Source organism: Alligator sinensis, unplaced genomic scaffold (genome assembly GCF_000455745.1).
Source record: "Alligator sinensis unplaced genomic scaffold, ASM45574v1 scaffold707_1, whole genome shotgun sequence".
Taxonomy (NCBI): Eukaryota; Metazoa; Chordata; order Crocodylia; family Alligatoridae; genus Alligator; species Alligator sinensis.
In genome coordinates, this window is record NW_005842065.1 from 825,096 (window position 1) to 845,102 (window position 20,007).

Genomic DNA, 20,007 nt, shown 5'->3' on the forward strand with positions numbered 1-20,007 from the left:
AAAATTTTGTGCGACTTCCGCCCAAGTTGAAGAACTTTGAGCACGCTGCAGAGTGCCTCTAAAGAGATCTGACTTGCGGCTGAGCTGATCGATAGACTGATCACCTATCGATTCTTCTCCCCGTCGCCGAGCGCAATCCTCAACGTACCCTTTCCCTGCCGGCTTAATTTGTGGACGGATTAGCTGGCCTGAGCCTTGCCAGCTGGAGCAACTCACATAGTTGTTCAAGCGACTGGACCACCTGCGTCGCGGCTACAAGCGGCGTAAGTAAAGTTTTTGCAACCACTAAGCTTTGTCTGCCTCTCCATTCACCAGCCCACCCAGCGAATGAGTAATTTCTAAATCACCTCGAGTCGGCTCCGGCCGTCCAAGACACAGGTGTGAGGTAGGATTTCCTGATCCCATTACTATGGGGAAAGCAGGAAGGCCTTTACTGACACTGGCAGAGTTGCTGCTATGAGTTATGAGACTGAGATTTAGAAGGATCCACGTAGAAGGTCAGAAGCTGGAGGAGCATGAGTTGTCTGGTAAAATAGGATGAGTGGCAGGCTAGCAATTAGGACTCCTGGGTTCTGTGGCCCTGACTTCTTTTGGAGAGTCTTGCTGGCTGTGCTTCCTCATCCTCCCAACTCTGCCTGGATCCATCAGTCCCCTCTGGTTGTATGCTGTGCATGCTGTATTTGGGAGGGTGACTGCAGCCCAGGTAGATGCACCTCAGGTAGCATTAATCTGGCTTGGGTACTAATGGCTGCAAAGCTGTGACAGCCCTGGCTTCATCATAAGGTGTAAGAACCCCAAGAACTGTACTAAAATCTGAGATGAGCTGACTTCTCTACTGTTGGTATCTGAGCCAACCATATTACAGCTAGCTTGGTGCTGGGACAGGCAACATTCATGCTTCTGACTACAATGTAAAAACAGCCCCAAAGGCTTTTGGGGCAAGGACCATCTCATTCTGTTTGCAGTATGTTGCCCATAACAGGGCCCTGGTTCATGGCTGGGGAAAGCCTAGAATCTAGATGCTACCGTAATTCACATAAGAATGTGCAGTAATGGAATCGTAGCCCATGCTGCCATGCCACACCTAATACATAACTACAGTGCCCAGTACACTGGGCTGTGACAGGCTCCCAGGCACTGCTGTAATACAAATGCTGCATAATAAATCCAGTTCCTCTCCCAGGACTGCAAACTACCCCCTTTCATGGGGTGAGTGCATCCCTGCCTCACCCCCTCATGGCTGCTTGAGGAACCGCATGAGCTGTCTGCTCTGACTGGAATGCAGATCTCTATAAATTAGTTTTAGGGCAGTTAATGTTTCACAGGGAACCTCTGTTTTTTTCCACCCCATCAGGGTGGGGATAAGAGTGAAAGAACTGTAGCAGTGTTTATACTTCTGAGGGCACCATCTGGGGCTGATTCTTCCTTCTTGTTCTTTATGCAATCGATCTGATGCCACAGCTTGTGGTCTAATGGGGCATTTGGGACTCAGCTGATTAACCAGAATGACAAAGACCTGTTTGCATGGTGCTTTTAGAAAGCTCAAGCTCACAGTGTCTGGTGTACTGAAGAAGTAGCGTGGGAAAGGGAATGCAGAGGGTTATGCGGATGGGGGTGATTTGAGAATACTGTGGGTAAGGGTGGAGGCACACCAGCAGAGTTGGGGCCAGGGAAAGCACAGGACTGAGAATAGTGGGGAAGCAGGTAAAAGGAGGTTGTAAGGTGGTGGACAGAAGCCTGGAATGGCTGGAAGAGGCAAGTTGAGATTGAGGGTGTCAGGCACACTGGGAGGAATTGTGGTGGGAGGCCTACAGGTCATGATTGAGGGGATCCGGCAGAGCTGGGGAGCCCTGGGTTGTGGTAGCAGAGGGCTGTTTGATGGTTATGGGCAGAGATGTGCTTCAGAGCCCAGGCCTGGGAGAGCAGAAAGTGCCACAGGTTGCCACGGAGATGTCTCTCTCCCCAGTAACATGCAGATGTTTAGCAGTCAAATACTTTTCACTGGAGGGCCAATTTCCTCATCAATCCAGTTACTAAGCCAAACTCCCATCACCCCTTTGATACTCAACTTCACAGAGTTTAAGGCCAGAAGGGACTGTGGGATCAGTTAATCTGACTTTCTATATAGCTCAGGCCATTCAACTTTAGCACCCGGTTCACTATGTATTGAGGTTCTCAGCTGTTTTCTTTTGACAGTTGGGAGGACTCTGCGTTCCTCTGTACGGTACATTAATGTACCGTACTCAGAGGAACCATTGAAAAATAACTGCTCAGCCCGGATTTCTACCATTCCTTCCTGGATTTCACATAACTAAAATGCTAGAGCTGCCACTCCTAAGAAGCAAAACTCAGTGAGGTGTAAAGGCTTAGGGAACAATTTTACGTGATTTTATGCTGTGACAAAGCAGCAGTGAATTTATTCTTTACATTCTTGTAGCTTACAGGGCATGTGGTAGAAACCACTGCCTCTCTGTCTTTAAACTCCAGTGTGCTCCAATAAGATTCAATAGCATACAACTTATTTTTGAGCGGTTTGGACTGCTTGCCCTGTGGTAGGTAAGGGGTCACTGGATTTGCAACTGGGGGGACTGGCAGTTACCTTCCCTAAGACCTCTTCTCAGCTCTGGGAGGGATGAGTTGGCTCATGGGTGGAGAACAGGGCTGGGAAATCTGACTGCTGGGTTTTGCTCAAAGCTGTGGGATGGGAGTGACTACTGGTAACAGCAGGACTTGGGAGCTAGGACTGTTCCCAGCTTTCTCCTGTTTAGTTGCATGACCAGGGTATGTAACGTCCATTCAGAGCTCGACTGAGCTAAACCCTGGAGAATACTGCTCCTTAGCAATGGTAGTGTTGTTTATTGAGTGGCTGCTTCACATTGCATGAGCAATCTCCTTGCTTGCAACTGGTGCAAATCCTAGTTGAATGGGGCCTGACATACCTCAGTCAACCCCCCAGATGAGAAGAAGCAACAGCCAGAACAGGCAATACTCAACATGGAAGGCAAATTGTGAACAAACCACATCTGAAATTGCTACTGAAGGATCACATGCCAGGCAACAGATGCATTAAGGTATTTGTTTCAGGACAATGAGTGGTTCTGACTTGTGGTTGTGACTAGGCTACTGTCACTTATCTGCAGGGCACAATCAGAGTCACGGCTGCTTTATGGCTTTGGCTTGATTTTTTTTTTTTTTTTTTTGTAGATAATGCACCAACTCTGTGAGCGGAACTCAGTGGTTTTAGGTCACAGAGAGGTTTCTGCAACTCTGAGGTTTTGATTGGTGTGGCTTGACACTTCCTGGGATTTGCCTCAATTTCAGAGTATAAAGGAACCAAAAAAAACCTCATAAAATTCAGCTGAACCTCTTGTTTTACTTGGTTTGGATCATAACTCATTAATTGTCCCCATGTGTGGTCATCAAAGCTGAATGAAGTTTGGCCCTAAAAGGTCATGAAGTCAGTTACTTATCAAGTCCTGTTTCTTCACCTTTGGTGGCAATGTCCTGCTCTTCTCCTCAGCTGCTCCTGCTAAATTGATGACAACCTGAAAACTCTAAAATAAATAAATAAATAATGTTATTACATCTCTGGTGAGATCAGAAGCTCAAAGGTTATCATAGGAAAGTCAGGCTGGAAGGGACCTCATAAATTCTTCTAGTCGAGCCCTGTGCTTGAAGCAGGACAGTCCCTGACTAAACCATCCCAGCCAAGTGTCTGTCCAGCCTGCTCTTGAAAACTTGAAGGGATAGAGACTCCACCACAGCTCTGCGCCTGAGCAGCCTGCTCCAATGCTCAACCACCCAAAAATCAGAATGTTTCTCCTCAGTCTCCAACCTCAGCTTCCTCTATTGGAGCTTGAAGCCACTGCTCCCAGTCCTGTCTCCTGCAGCCACAAAGAATAGTGTATTTCTGTCTTCTCTATAATTGCCTTCCTTTCAGGTATTTGAGGACCGTGATCAAATCCCACCTCAGTCTTCTCTATAAAACAAAGGATTTATTTGCCTCTCTGCTTTCCCTGCTTAGAGGCACTCTGTCATGGTTTTACTGCCATAGTTGAGATTGCAAAAGACTTTCTGAAATCTGCTGTTTAGTGTATCCCTGATATGAACTGGCTCTTGCAATTTTAGCAAGAGGCTTATGACACACGGTGTGGCATGAGAATCTCTGCTTTTGTTTTCAAGTGAGCCCTCCTGGACATGGAGAGAAACGAGACTCAAGGACCCTGACAGCTCCAAATCAAGCCTTGAATGGCTGGTTTGTTTTACAGCCTCATGTCTTTTGCACAGCTCTCATGGCTTTCGTGACCCAACTCACAGTTTCTGAGCACTTGAATTTGGTGGTGCTGATTTCCTTTGGTCATCCTCTAGGTTCCATTTTTAGTTTAGAAAAGGGGTGACACAGGATGAGTTGAGGGACCATCTTTTAACCCCTGGCACCATAGGGCAATAGCTCATACCAGGGGCTCCTAGGTGCAATATACAAAGCAACAGTGAGTTAATCATATTGCATGTGATTAGTACACATTACAGAAGGCTATAAGGAGCCTGCCATGCTCTCCATCAATTAACCATTTATTAAAACATCTATTATTTATGGATTAACCCTTTATGAATTATTTAGCAGTGGAATCTTAATACAAAGCATGGGCCTAGATTTTCCACATAAACAATGGCTGTGTTTGCCATGGGGATGTTATATCTGACTACAAATGGGTGAGGAGATGCCCACAATGATAAGTCTGTTGGTGTGAAGAGAGTTTAAAGGCCACTAGATTTCTGGTAATGTTTAAAAGAATCTTTCTGAGTTTCAGGAAAAAGCTGTCCTGGAACTGTAGGTTCTAGAGCTTGGCCTATCTATGATTGGTGCATTGGATGCCTTGGTACCACCAGATGAGATGAGGGCAGGGTGATGGCATGGCTCTAGCACTGAACTGGAAGGTAAGAGATCTGGCTTTGATTCCCAAATCAGCCACAGGCTTTTGGGGGGAAGGAGACCTTGGGCAAGTCACTCAAACTCTTCACACCTCACTTTTTCCTTCCTGAACAATGAAGAGGATGCCTTTCTTTGCCTGTCAGCAGCAGTCCTCACTGTGTGTCTGATGGAGACCCCAATCTTAGTTTGGGGCCTCTAGGTCTAGAGCTATTATTAATTGTACTTGGTATTGCTCTTGAGGGTCTGTTAAACTTGAAAGGGCATTTGGACAATGTACTGCTTTGTTCGTGAATGAAGTGTGATTAATGCAGAGAGTAGCCAGGGAATCTTCCTTCAAGGGAACTCGAAGCATTTTGCAGAGAGGAGTGAGCCTCCTCAACCCCCAAAGAGATGATGGGCCCTGTTTTAGGTCACCCAGAGGACTCAACAGTAGAGAGGTTTAATTGCAGTTTGGGGCTCACACTGCTGCCAGAGCTCAATGCCACTTTTTCAACAGGAGGTTTTCTGCTGCCAGAGTCACACTAGCTCCCCTCAACAGCAATGCTGCATCTACATTAAAGTTTTGCTGGCCTGGCTATGGGGCGCGATCTTTCTATACTGCTGGCTGCTGCAGCTATGCTAAGGGAAATCTGCAACGTAGACGAGCTCCAGGGAGTAGAGCTCAGCAGACATTATTGTTGGACAGCAGGTTACAAATGATGTAGATCCTCTTGACCTCCTTACTCTGACCACTAGGTACATGCATGTGTTGCTAATATAAAATTACTTACAGCAATTGCTACCTTTTTCAGCTTGTGTTACTATAATAAACCTTTGATTACAGAGCATCTTTCATAATGATGAATCATGGGCTGCTCTGGAGGTCTGATACATTGCAGACTTAAACATTAGCCAAGCAAAATGATGAAGTGACAGAATTATGTAATGTGGTTATAAAGCCAGCACATTTCAATGCAGCAGAGAAAATGACTTGAGCAGCAGGATCCAAAGAGAAGAGGGTTACAAAGAAACAGAGATGGGAGGCAGAGAACTAGAGGATTGTTCCTGCTAGAAAAAGTTGCAGAGAAGGTGTCTCTCATGCTTAGAGCTGACAGAGGAAGAAAAACTGGGTCTGCCAAGTAAATGCAAGAAGCAGAGAAGGGAACCAGGCACATAGGCTAGAGCAGCAGTGTGCTAACTGGGGCTGTAAGGCTAGAGGAAGCAGCCTGCAGTTAAGCTATGGGTGACTTTTGCCCCACTACCTTTCCCCTCAAAAGACCGATAAGGTAGCATGGTGGTCTGTGAGAAATGTTGATCAATATCATTGTTGACCCTAAAAGTTTAGGAATCATTGGGTTAGAGCAGAACTGTGTGTGATTATTCTCTCCAGGTGCCATCCCTGCTACCATTCCATACAGTATTATTCACCCCCTGACTAGCAGCTTTGAAGGGTCTCTGACATAAGTTTGAAGCTGCAGTTGGCACAAGCCAAAGCAATCAAGGTACATTGTAGCGTTGTCAGCAGTGTGTTCCCCCCAAACCCTATCCCATTTTTTGTAAAGCCTAGAGGCCCCAATCTTGTGGTGTGCCTATGTGTGATGGACTCGCATGGGATTAGGGACTGCTTGCCATGAAGGTGTCTGAGGGACTTGTAGGAGTTAGATGGTGTTAATGACAATCTCATGTAATGGACCTAAAGGAAGATAAGGCATTCTTTTCAGCCTCTTCAGCACCATGTGCTTTGATCTTGTTCAGACTGAGGCCCCTTCTGTGCTGCTCTGCCATTGCAAAGGGTCAGTTGTTGACAACCATCAATCCTCTGGATCATGGTGTACATAGAAGAGGTCTGTGTGACCATCACACCAAGACCGTCAGTCTATTTATATAGGGACAATGTGTACCTCCTCGTAGAGGGGAGGGGCTGGGCAGTGGAGGCATGGGATTGTTCAGGCCAAGGCAAGCCTGAAACCATTTTTATTTACTTGGCTTATCTCCTCACATTTTGCTTGTCTTCTCACGCCTCACCAGTGGGTCTGGTGGCACCCCAGGGTGCCCTAGCACCCTGGTTGAGAATCACTGCCTTAGACTAAGTGAGTGTCAGGCCCTATGCATCTATTACTGTAACTACAAAATTGCCCATCAAGAATGACGGGTTCAGCCCCACTCCCCTCCCTGCCCACCCCCCCCACTTGGCTCCCAGCTCTGCTCTCCCCCTGCCCCCCATCATCATTTGGGGTCCAGCTGCAAACCCCCCAGTCGTCACTTGGGGTCTGGATCTGCCTCCCCTCCCTCCCTGCTAGCTGTTCTAGGGGGTGTCTGACGGCAGGGGGCACTGCCAGCATGATCCCACCCTTTGCCCACAGGCAGGGGTAGTAGCCCTGCTGCTTGAGGGAGGAGGCAGAGGCGGGCAGGGGGGAGGGAGCTGCCACGACATCAAGCAAGGAGGCATGGGGCAGCCCCGCTGCTCAGGCAGCCAAGACATGCTCCCCACCACCAAACTTCCACAGCAGTGGTGCAAACGAGCCTGTGCAGCCAATCACCACCCACCCTCTCGATGGCGCACGCACAATTGACCAAAAGTGTTACAGACAGACAAAAGGTTTTATTATATTAGAGTTCTTCTTAGATGCATTACTTTGAAATAGACCAAACTCTATGCAAAGGTGCTTTCAAACTAAGATATACAAGAGAAATGGGAAACATTAAAGCACGAGAAATTAACCAACAAACCAACCCCTGGTATCATATTTTTCCTTTCCCCCCAGTTCCTATTGTCCCTAGGAGATGGCTTTCTCAGAAAGATAAAGGTGATTTTAATAGGGTCTAATGTTGCCATGGAGACGGCTGCTCCCATGGCTATTAACTGCAATCATGCCAGCCATTATCTTCATAAAAAGAGTGTGAAGAAATTAATTTATCAGACACACCCAGGGATTGCAGAGGCTTTTGGGGGGAAGAGGAAAGGAAGTCCATGTAATATTGTCTTACTTTAATGGATTGGTGGGTGCTTGAGGCAGCAAACACCTGGCAACACAGGGTGAAAAGTCCCAAATAGGTATTTAAAGGGAGTCCTCCTCTATGCTGCTTTATTTGAACCTACCTCTGAAATCAATATGAAAATGAAGCTCTTGAGCAGGTAGAAAACTGTTAGTAGGAAGTAATGCATCATGGAAATGATTCACACTTTTTTGATAGAGAAAGGAGGGGTGATATTTGCCTGGCAGCTGGGACAGGGCAACTAGAGTCTGGATACCTGGGTTCTGTTTCCAGTTTAGGGAGGGAACAACTGTCAAGACCTTCCTAAGTGCCTATTATATTTTGGTGTATCCACAGAATTTTTAACTTGTATGAGTACGTTAGTTAAGGGTGTGATTTTTTTTTAAACCACAAAATTAATGTTTTATCAAATGTCACACACAAGCAATCATGAAAAGCAGCTAAGAAGTGTTGGCAAAATGCAAAGCCTGTTCATAAGTGGGTTGTATTTTAATTTTTCTGGTTTGCATATACTTTCTGTGGTATCAGTGCATGTTCTTTGAGAGCTACTGATGCATTTTATCAACTCAAAATAACTTAAAATGGATTGAAAAATTCCCAGTGTAAAAAAGCATGGGGGGAGGGGGGGAGTTTGAGCATAATTACCCAAACTTAAATTGGACTAGGGTGCTGGGGTTTCATTCCAGCAGCAGAAAGACGATGCTTCTGCTAGCACCATGTTGGGGGATGTAAGTTATATCCCTTTTCCCTGCTTGTTATTAGTCATCTGTTCAGATTGTATGCTCTTTGTGGCAGAGGCTGTCTGCTTTTTATATGGTACCTAGCACCACCAGGACCCATTTGTGGCTGGTCCACAGGCACTGCTGTAACAAGCACAAGTAATACTAATTCAGAGTAGAGTGTCACCCCTACCGAGTCACTTACAGCACAGTGTCCCTTATCGCTGCTCTAGTGTCTCAGTCAGCACCAGCTTGAGGAGGAAAGCACCCCTGGCTTCATCAATGTAGTCTTTGAAGGCTTCCTGACCACGCGCTGATGTATCCAGATCCTGGTAGTTTGCACAAGCTGTTGTGGATGCAGGTAAAAAGAAATGAAAGCCCTGGCTGGCAATGAGAGAGTGTTTGGGGAGGTGAGGCTGCAAGATTTGAGATCAATTGCATCATCCCACTAAGTTTTTAGATGCCATGCTCCTGTTGGCATTTGTTCCATGGGCAAGTGACAGAGTAGCTGTGGGCTTTTTCACCTTGCTGCTGCCACCACAAAGTCTTCTCAAAGTAAACAGACCTGCTTGGAGGGTTGAGAGCTTGCCAGCAAAATTCAGCAGTGAGAAAAGTTGTTTGCACAGAGCTCAGCAACAGCCTCCCTCCAGTTGGTTCGGCCACGCTTCGCCACTCACCAATACTGCAGGGTCGAGCTTGACAATACTCACCAATACTGCAACACCCGAGCTTGACAACTCCCGTAATGAAGCTTCACAGATGACAGGAGCTGGAGCACGTGCCCCCGGCTGCAGCTGCTGATGGATAACCAGAGAAACACTTTTCTCACTGAAACAATTGGTTTCTCTCTAGTTCTCAAAACGTAAATGCTTGCAGGGGGCTTTATATGCACAACGGCAGCACACTGAACATGCAAGAAGTAGTATCCATGCAGCACAATGATGATCTGGCTTGCTCCATCCAGTAATTCCCTCTTACAAATGCCAAGAGCGTGGTTCCTCTCGCCTTTGCCAGCACTGTGCCATCATCTTTGCTTTATTGGTATAATTCATGTTATAATGAGATTTTTATAATTATTTTATAATTCATTATTTGGGCCCTAACTACCACCTGCACATTGGAATAGAGCCCTTGGCTACCTGCTTTTGTTGCCTTATCTGCAGTCTGGCACTAACAGCAGGTCGATGCAAGGAAACCACAAAATATAACCTCACCCCCACAATTTGCAGGTGGCTATCATTATCTTCACTGGAGGAAAATATGGTAAGTGGATCCTTGGCATGATTAATCAATGACCAGCCAAGGATAAAAGTTATTAGTATGTACTAGGTCAGGAATTGTAACTAAGCCATACCAAAAGACTGGAAGCAGCTCCATGTTTGTCTCAGTCAATGGGATACAATTCCTTATGAACACCAGTTAAACATGGATCCTCACTGGCAGAAATCATCAAAAGCCAGAAGACTGGCTCAGGGTTAAAACTTAATGAAAGATTGGTTCACTGAAAAATGCTGTTTTAGGCAGTCCATCTTCAGGGCTGAATTTTGGTGAATAGCTGTGCCCCAAAAATGGTAGTGGGTGGGGATTTGGAAAAGTCTAAATGTTTTGACTCTTCATTTCAAAGCAGTTTCTATTTTTTCCCTCCTCTGTTCTTAGGACAGACTGGTGGGAGAGAGGCAAGGAGTTCATATTTAAATAGAAACATGCGCTGATCTGCCCACTTCTTCAGGAAATTAATAGGATAAGCCAACCCCTCCAAGCCATCTCCTAAAAATGTATGGACTGGGGGGAGGGAGGGTTTGACTTAATAACATCACCAGGAAATACTAATTATAGCAGGATCAGGGTCTTATGCCAAAGAATTATAGTCCTCAGCATTCAATTTTCTACTTGGCTTAATAATTTCTCTCTCTCAGCAGATTATGAACCTTTTGAGAAATTATAGTGAAGAACTGAAGTAAAAGCAAAACCAAGATGCAAACAAGATAGTGGGATTTTTTTCCTGTTTCCCTTACAAGCTGTTAAAATGGGCAAGGGGATGGTGGTGAACAAACTAGTTCCTCATACAGAGCTAAGGCCTGCATCCTCAAGGCATTCTGGCACCTAAAGCCCAGTGACTGGGGATTGAGTGCCTAAAAACCTGTGCAAATCTAGGCCATAGTGACCAGCATTTTAAATTTGGATCCCCCGCTGTTTCTCAAACCATTATAATCGGAGAGGTGAGGGAAGATGTTTCTGTTGGTCTCATCTGATTTGGGAGAGTCTATGAAAAGAAGTATATAAATAATTGTGTGATTTACTGTAGAACAGACATGAACTAAAATTTCTGAGCGCCCAAGTTATTGACACTGTTGACTATTTTTTTTATGTGATCAGATACCCAAGCCCAGATCCTTCTAGATACGTAGATGTTTAATACCCATTGGTGCTTAAACACCTCTGAATATCAGAGACCTGTGAGCCTGTAATATGAGGATAATCAAATTTAACCACCTCACAGGCAGCTGTGGGGAAGTTTGTAAGTTGTGAAGAGGAAAACCACTGATTCCTGAAGTGCCAGCAAAAATGTTTGCAATATTGGTTCTTTTCTTTTCATTATGAATTAAATCTTGGTTTTCCCAAAGGTTCATAATACCTCAGGCTTTCTTCTACAAACAATACTTTGTATTTGAGCATCAGAACAAAGAAGGATATGGTCACAACACATGGGAAAGTGACAAAACAAGACCGTGTAGTAAACGTGGGTGCCTAAACAGTTATCTTGACGGTTGGATTTGGATGTTTTATTAAAACACCCACTTTGTGCTGCACAGAGGAACCTTTTGCTTGTAAACCGAGGAAATTGTTTCATTTTTTTTCTCTCCTTACAAACAACTGTGACCTCTCAGCTGACAGCAAAGTGGCTAGACACAGGATTCCTTCTTTTCCCACATGCTTTGCCCCAACTCATTCTACGTCCTTTCCTAAAACTTGTCTCGCCTGCATCCTGTTCTACAGTGTCACTTTGCAGTCAAGTAAGGATCTCCCTTTTTGTTCCCCAGCTCCTCTATCCATGATATCATTAAACTCTAATGGCAAGTCTGTTAGCCTTCTTTCTACTCCACCTGTGTTGGAAGTGTCTTTCAGCATAAGCAATCGCTGTCTATGCCAGTACAATATGCTGTGAACTCCTGAAGCTCTTACAGCAAGCATGCCTTTGATTGATTTCATCCTCTATATTATAGGTTTAAGTATCCAAGATTTAGTTGTTCGTCTGCCACCAGGAATAAAGTGTGAACCCCAAACAGGCAAACAGAAAAACCCCAACTGTCTTAATTTTTTTCCAAGACTGTGATTTGGGGGTGACATTAATTCTGAATGTTTGGAGCTGGCAGTGCCGCTAAGCTGTATGTAGGACAAGTTGGCCACTTCTTTCCCAAAAGAGCATTTTAGTAATGTCTTGTTAACCCTACCAAACAGATTCTCTCAGTGACATTAGCAAACGAAATCCACCCTGTGTATAATTCCATTGACTTTACACCAGGGGCCACTTGGCCCCAGATGTTATAAACCCAAACCATTTCAATGGGCCATAGAGTTTGTGTTTTAAATTCTTCTTCAGAGGCCCCAGTGTGAGAGAGATTCTCTCTTCTCATTTGATTTAGCTCTCTACGTGCAGAACTATTGTCGTGGAAGTGGTATAAACACGACCCCCCGCTGCCTTTATTCCCAACAGAATTTGGAATTATTCATAAGAAATTGAGGTTTCCAGTCTTTATGCCTTAAAGTTCTTTTTTTATCTTAGTAAATTCCTGTTCCTAACTTTGCACTGATGGGCTTAGCCCCAGGAGAGTGGGATAGGACTTACAAGTTCTCAAATGTATGGTCCTGTTTAAACCCAAATTCTGTGAGAATTGGCCTGCCATCCTGCATATCAAAGCACACTGCTGGCTCGCCTCAATTTGAACAATTGGTATGTGCAGGCTTGGAAAGGCATCAGCAGTATTTTCCACAGCTATGGCTCATCCTGCTTGTTATGCTTTAGTAAGTTTCCATGGAACAGCTTGATGAACTCTATTCCAGAATCCTCCTTTTGACTGTGTCATTTTACTAAAATGGATTTGTATAGAATGGTTTGGATAAGAATGATCCTGCCTCAGGCAGGAGTTGGACTAGATGTGACCTCTGGAGGTCCCTTCCAGCCCTACTTCTCAATGATTCTGTGACTCCCCTCAAAACCTAGATAGTTTTGACCGCCATATACTGCACTTGATGTTTTTGGGGGCAAAATTTATCTTTCATTTCTGTAAGACTATTCTTCAAAGTCTCCAAACTCTCTCTCTCATCTAAGGCACTCACTTTTACCTTTGAGATATCCTTTCGCAAAATTCTGCATGCTTTTCAGTTATTATTGTGAACCACAGACTCTCTGAATACTTCACTGGTCGAAAGTTTGCACATGAGGCCTTGGAGTGTCACAAGATGCTGGGGGCTGTATCCTCAAAGGTCATGGGCTGTTTCTAAAGTCAGTTTTCCTTCCTTTGAAGCTTAGTTTTGTTCTTTATGCTGTAAATTAGCATTTTAAGAGAGACAAGGAACTTACCCTCACTCATATATGGTTTGCTCTCATTTAATGGATCTCTATAAACAGGTGGCTGATTTAAGAACATCCACTGTGCAACAAAGCTGGCCTAAATGGCCCTCTATCTCCCTGCCACCCCCACTCCTGCATCAGCATTTCTACTACAGACCTATTATTTATATTCCAGCGTGCCTAGAGATCCTAGCCAAAATCAGTGTCCCAGTCTATCCTGTCCTGAACAGCTTACAATCTAAACAGACAAAGGCCAGAGGAAAGGAAGTAATATTGTTTAAATGGAGATTGGCGAGACATATTAAATGACTTGTCCAAGACTGCATGGAAAGTCTGTGGCAGAGCCAAGAAATGAATTTAGATCCTACTCCCTCAACCACAAGTTTGTCCAGCTGCCCCAGTGCCAACCCCCTTGCTCCAGGCCTTTAGGACTTGGCTATGATAGCTCAGATTCTGGACTGAGTCTTTGCTAGTTGTACTCCCTTTTGTGTGTTCCAATAAACTAAAAAATGGTTTTGATTTTAATTAAAAAAAAAACCAGGCCAGAAAAATATTTGGCAAATCATCAATCCCTGATGTGTTCTTCTCTTTGGGCATTTAAAAAAAACTAATAAAATACAACGGAGATATTTAACTTTGAAATGTAGCAGCTGTGTGAGGCACAGGAACTATTTTTGAACACAATGTCATGAGGAGAGATTTTTATAGTACATTCCCTAGTCAGAACAATTGCAATCTGTCTGCTAAATAATAATGCTACTTAGCATGTACAGCATTTTCCCATCTTGCAAACATTAATTAATTAAATCTCCCCACCCCCGCCAGTATAAAAACAGGGACAATAAAAAAGAAAGATCAAGACCCAAGTCTTCAAAAGAGTCCACTAACATCAGGTACCTCTGCTGGTGGTACCTAACTCAATACACCAGAGGCTTGTTTTAATGAACATAGGAACTCCCAGACAGGCTTATACCTGAGGTCCATCTTGTATCCTGTCTGCAGCAGCAACAGCCAGATGCTTCTGAGGAAGACATATATGAATGTTGCTACTGACAGACATAGGATACTGTACACCTTACATTTGGTCTCATCTTAATTGTCAACAGTGAAGCTACCTTAAACCTAGAATTTGGGGTATACAATATCCCTTTCCAAAAATGTATAGCAGTAACACCTCTGGGTATTTCTATTGTGTGCGTCCAATCCCATTTTTGGAACACAATAAATTCTTGGCCTCACTGACTTCCTGTGGCAATAAATTCCATACCCTGGTTCCCTGTTGTGTAAGGAAGTGTTTACTTTTGCTGGCTTGCCACTTTTGAGTTAAATCAGTGCGAGCAACAAGCATTTCAGCAACTTTGAAAAGCAGACTAGTTTGAGGGGAACAACCCCAAAATGAGGCATATTTAAGTCAGACCCCAATCCTGCTATATTGCCTCATTACAGTCATAGATAGATAGAGGGATCATGTAGTCTGATCTTCATAACACAGATTAATGCGTTTCATTTAGTTTCTACGTTAAGTCTACACCTTACTCTTAAGCTATGACATATTTAAAAAAGTCAGCCACTCTTGCTTTATGCTTCAGCAAGATAAAGAATATGCTGCATTTCTAGGAAAGCTGTTCAACTGCTTAATTACCCTCACCATTTAAAAACCTTCACCCAATCTGAATTTCTCTAACCAGCAAATTTCATTATGGCTTTTTCTGATAAAGATGACCCCTATCTGATTGTGATCAAATCCTTTCCTAATCTTCCCTTGGCTATGTTCCACAGAGTACATCAGTACATCCAAGAATCTGCCATCATGAGAGATTTTCCATATCTTGGATTATTCTTGTAACTCTTTTCAGAACCTTTTCCAGTTTTTCAATGGTCTTCTTAAAGCATGGGCACCAGGTCTGGACATAGTATTCCAGTAATGGTCTTATGCCATATAAATAATTATTTTATATTTGCTTGCTTCTGCATCAAAGGATCATGTTCACCTTCTGTAGCTATAGCATTGCACTAGGAATTAAAATTCAACTGGCTATGTACCCTGAACCCTAACCTTTTTCCTGAGTCACTGTTTTCCAGGATATATTCTCCTGGAGTATAATTGTAACCTTTGTTCATTGTTCTTAAATGTATGACCTTGGCTGTGTTAAAATACTTAAGACTCAAATGGTCTAAGTTGATTTGTGTAACTGGCCAATCATTACTTATTATGCTTGTATCATCTCCAAATTTTCTATTTTCTTCTGAATGGGTGATAAAAGATACCAAATGTCATTTGGGTAAAGAAGAGATCCCTGCAGGACCCCACTTGAAATACCCTTAACAGACAATGACTTCCCATTTACAATTATATTTTACAATCTTCCAGTTAAGTAGTTTTCGATCCATTTAAGTATAGTCTGATTTTTGTATACTGCCAATTTTTTTAAAAGTCAGAATGTCATGCGGGACTAAGTCAAATGCCTTATGGAAGTCTAAGTAGATTATGTCAGCACAGTTACCTTTATCAACCAAACTTGTGATCTCATAATAGGTTTGACAAACCCTATTTTCCATATAACCAATGTTCACTGGCATTAATTATGCTGCCATCTTTTAATTCTGTATGGATTGCATAGTCTCAGCTTTTCTATGATTTTACCTGGAATCAGTGTCAGAATAAATGGCCTGTAATTTCCTGTGTCCAACCTATAACCCTTTTTAGAATATTTGTATTGTGTTAGTTTAGAATAAATAATGTTGTGGGGAGGGATAGCGCACACATTTGATAACAGAATTGAGGGCTAAGTAAATCCTAGAAAATACATTACTTCCTTGTAGAGGCAGGATCACAGTACAGGAGTTTATGAGGCCCTGCATTCCAGTATCATATGTGCTATATATGTATATATATGTGTGTGTATGTGTGTATATATATGCATGTATATATATGCATGCATGTATATGTGTGTGTGTGTGTATATATATATGTGTGTGTGTGTATATATATATATATATATATATGGATTGTTGTGCTTGAGATGTATGGATTGTTGGGGGGGGAGCTGTTATGTAGTGCTAGGGTGTTTAGATCTATAAGAGAATGTATTTTTGGTTATATAAAAACTGAATATTTATGTACCAAGAAACCATGTGAAAAACAGACTGAAAGAGTCACTATGACCAGAATAAAGACAGGAAGTTATGGATTACACACCTAGGGAACAAGCACAGCCCAGAAAATCAAATATTTAGTCCACCCACCAAAAACAAATCCTCAGTGAAACCACCCTGTCCCATTCACACACTACACCTTCCCTTTGCTTTCGATTAGAATGTGCCACTGGAGGGCAGAAAGTAACTGAGACTCAGGACCTTTTTTTTTTTTTTTTTTGGTGTATCTTCAGCTCTCCCAACAAGTAGCAGTTTGGTCAGTGGAATTAGTGCCTCAGTTTACACACCTGTAAAATGGAGATTGCCAACCTAAGCATTTTGAAGATGTAAAGCTACATAAGGGCTTACTGTGATGTATTAACGCTGTTTTGCTCCTGTGAAAGGCGACTGTAATTTATATGCATTCAAACTACATAGTGGTCATGAAAGGCAAAGGAGGGGGAAAAATCAATAGGCAATAAACATGTTGGGCTGACTCTCCCTTCACATAAATTTCATATCAACAGCAGCCCTCTGGCACCAGCAGCTAGCATTCTTAAAGACATCTGAGGAAATGCAAATCTTCCACCTCAAGAGTCAGCAGTTGATTTATGCTCATTTAATAAGGGTAGGATTTTCAGATTTTTCTATTTTTTTTTTTAAATCCGGAGCAAGCACTGATGTTCTCTTTGTAAAAAGAGGGCGGGGGGGAAACAATATTATGCGACAGCAGAATCAATAGTCTCCCTCACTGCAGTGAAAATTAATTTTTGAGGGGGAAAAAAAAAGAGAATAAGGCATTCTGGGCATGTTTTTCTGTAAAGCTCAATTTATAACGTGCATGTTAATTGAAGCTTAATATCAGTGCTTCTCCAAGAATGAACTTGGTGAGGAAAGATTTGAATAACTCAATGCCAGCATGTCTGCAACCTCTTAAGCTTTTTCATGCTAGCTGAAATGATCAGGTTATTGGCTTCTGTCAGGCTTGGCTTTAAGGAAGACAACTTTTAAACTAATTGGCATAGAATAAATAATGTAATTTCATGTTTATATAGGCATTCTTTATATCTAGCGCCTGTCATTCAAGGAGGATTCCAGCAGGCGTTCAGATGGGAACACTACATCCACTGCAGAAACGTGGCCCCCTGTGGGATTGAAAGGAAAGCAGTTCCCGTTCTAATTATTCGGCTTTTCAGTGGTGCTGGGAACTTCTGAAAATGGATAGACAAATTGAACAGACACTTCCCAGGGAGGGTCTGGGAAAAATGTTTCCACTGGAAATGCTGGTGAGGGGTTTTTTTTAATGGAAATTACAGTACCATCTGGGTTCATTTTAGCTACAATATAAACTTGAGTTCATCTTAACCGTTCTTTGTATGTTTCTACAAGACAAATTGAAGGGGCCTGGCACAAGGGAGTTATAAGTCTGGCATATAACCACATTTCAAGCCCCTTGAGAGAGAGAGAGAGAGAGAGAGAGGGAGGGATTAAGAGAAAGGAAACAAAAAGAAGAAACCTCAGAAAACCAGAATCAGCAGCTGGTAAGAGACGTCCAGTTACATATGTCCCCATCCCAAATAATTCTCCTTTACAATGTTTTGTCTGATTTCTCCTTTTATACTGGGTTTTTTCCTTCTCTCAAGGACCCCCTTTCTCGTCTGCCTGGTTAGATCACTGCAGTGTTTGTTCTTTCATTTTCTTTCTGTTCTCTCCTTTTTCCAGCTGGCTTACCCTAAACACAGCAATGGGATGTGAGTAGTAGGAAAAGTTGCACATACTCATTCCAGGGACTGTATCTGATCAGGCCACTATCCAGAATTAGCCCATGAGCTGCAGCAAAGTTATGGTCTTAGCTGTGTCCTCCCCTGCTACAGTCTGCCGCCCCCCCCATTTCCCAGTCCTTATGCCATGACTAGAAAGGGGTTCTGTTTATCCCCTCCCCACCTGTTAACCATCCTTCTGAAGCATCCAAGAACTCCAGAACCAGATTACATTCCAGAAGCCTTTGCTGTGGAAAGAACTAAGTGTTTCCCTCCCATCCTTAAGCAAAAACCGAGCTGATTTCTAACCTAGGCACCAAATCTTCATGATTTAGAACTATTTTTATTAAGCCTTGAAGATGAGAGAAAATTAGGAAAGCAGATAAGAAAAAATATGAATTATTTCCAACTGAATCCCACCTCCCAAAGAACCCTGCTTTCTTTAGTTAGCTACAGGAATACTTTGTCCATTTGCTGCCTTCTGCATTGATCAGTTAGCAGATTCCAGTTGGTGTAGACTACAATACTATGGACTAGGCTGGGAATAAGAGACGTGTCAGTGACTGATGTTTTTTTTCCTATTTGGAGGATAAATAAAGTAGAGCATGTGCGTCTAGAGCTTTGTGGGAGGAAAACTGGCTGTTTTTGGGTGGGATCCAAAAGGTTGCAGCTTGTAGTCAGCTGGTGACACTCCTGGGAAATACATTCACAAGCATGTGAGAACCTCAAGTAACTATTCCACATGTGCATACATCATCCTCCCGCCCTGAACCTTGTGGGCCTTGGCTGGAACCGGCAATGTGAGCTAATGCCTTTGGCAATCCCTGACCCTATCTGCTCTCACAAGTCAAACAGTGTCATGGTGAGTCAATGGAGTGCTTTTCCTGTTGAATCAATGCCCAAATGTGGTGCAAGGGGGTGTTGTCTTGCAGCAGAGATTATCTTTCAGCCAAGGCTGAAAAAACCCCAACAAATTTAGAAGCTAGTCACCAAACAGTTGCACTTCTTGTTAAGGGCTGGTTTATTAAGATGCCCTAACTTGCTCTGCCATTTCAATTAGGTGCAGAGCTGTGTCCCATCCTTCACTCTAATTTATGTAGCATTTTTCCACACTGTTAAACAAGTGCTAGTTCTACCCAAAGGTGGAAGTTGTCCCTGGGTGTCCCTTACCTGCCTCTCAGAAGAGCTGTGATGCTTAATTAGCACATGTTCATCAAGCCTTTTGGGAAGGCCAGGATTACCTAGGCACATCAGCACCATCCCCTTCGGGCTGCCAGGGCAATGTAGGGCAGCCCTGTCTCAAACAATGGGCTTTCTCCTGAGACTAGACCCAGCTGCAGCCTGGTGCCTCTCAGCCTGGGACCCCGCCTAGGTGAGAGGGTTGGCAGAGAAGCCGTTAGCCCTGGATGGCTGTGGGGTGTCAAGAGAATAAGCCCCCAGTCTCTGGCTCTCCAGCCCCCCCTTTCCCTTCCCCCTCATAGTGCTCCCCTTTCACCCCTTCCTCTCCCTTCTTCCCACCCCATTTTTCTCCCAGTCGCCCCTCCCCCGCCCCTTTCTCCCTCAGCCACCAGCCCCTTCTCCAACACTCCCCTCCCCCTCCCCTTCGCCGCAGTGGCGCTAGCATTACGCATGCGCGGCGACAGCAGTTCTTCCCTCCTCCCCCAGCGGAACAGGGGGGAAGGGCATTCGCTCCGCCCTAGAGGAGCGAGCCCGGCTCGAAGCCGGCCTGACACCGCCCCCCCCATTGGCTGGAGCTGCATGGAGTCAGCGCGAAGCGGAAGGGAGCGAAGGGAGGTGGGAGAGAGTGGCAGCCCCCGCAGCGCACCCCGATTGGCCGCCGAGCCACGAGGGGGAGGGTCCGCTGCCCCCGATTGGTGGAGATGCGGCGGGGGGGGGGAAAAAAAGGAGGGG

General features: G+C 44.1%; 1 long non-coding RNA gene across 1 annotated transcript; it reads right to left on the reverse strand.

The window, feature by feature from the left end:
- Positions 1–8,838: 8,838 nt before the first annotated feature.
- LOC112550263 lies at positions 8,839–19,548 on the reverse strand. The gene is made up of 3 exons (XR_003093999.1): positions 19,267–19,548; positions 9,339–9,425; positions 8,839–8,974 (listed from the first exon to the last, which is right to left on the reverse strand). It is a non-coding gene; the product is annotated as an uncharacterized LOC112550263 (long non-coding RNA).
- Between the last annotated feature and the right edge of the window lie 459 nt (positions 19,549–20,007).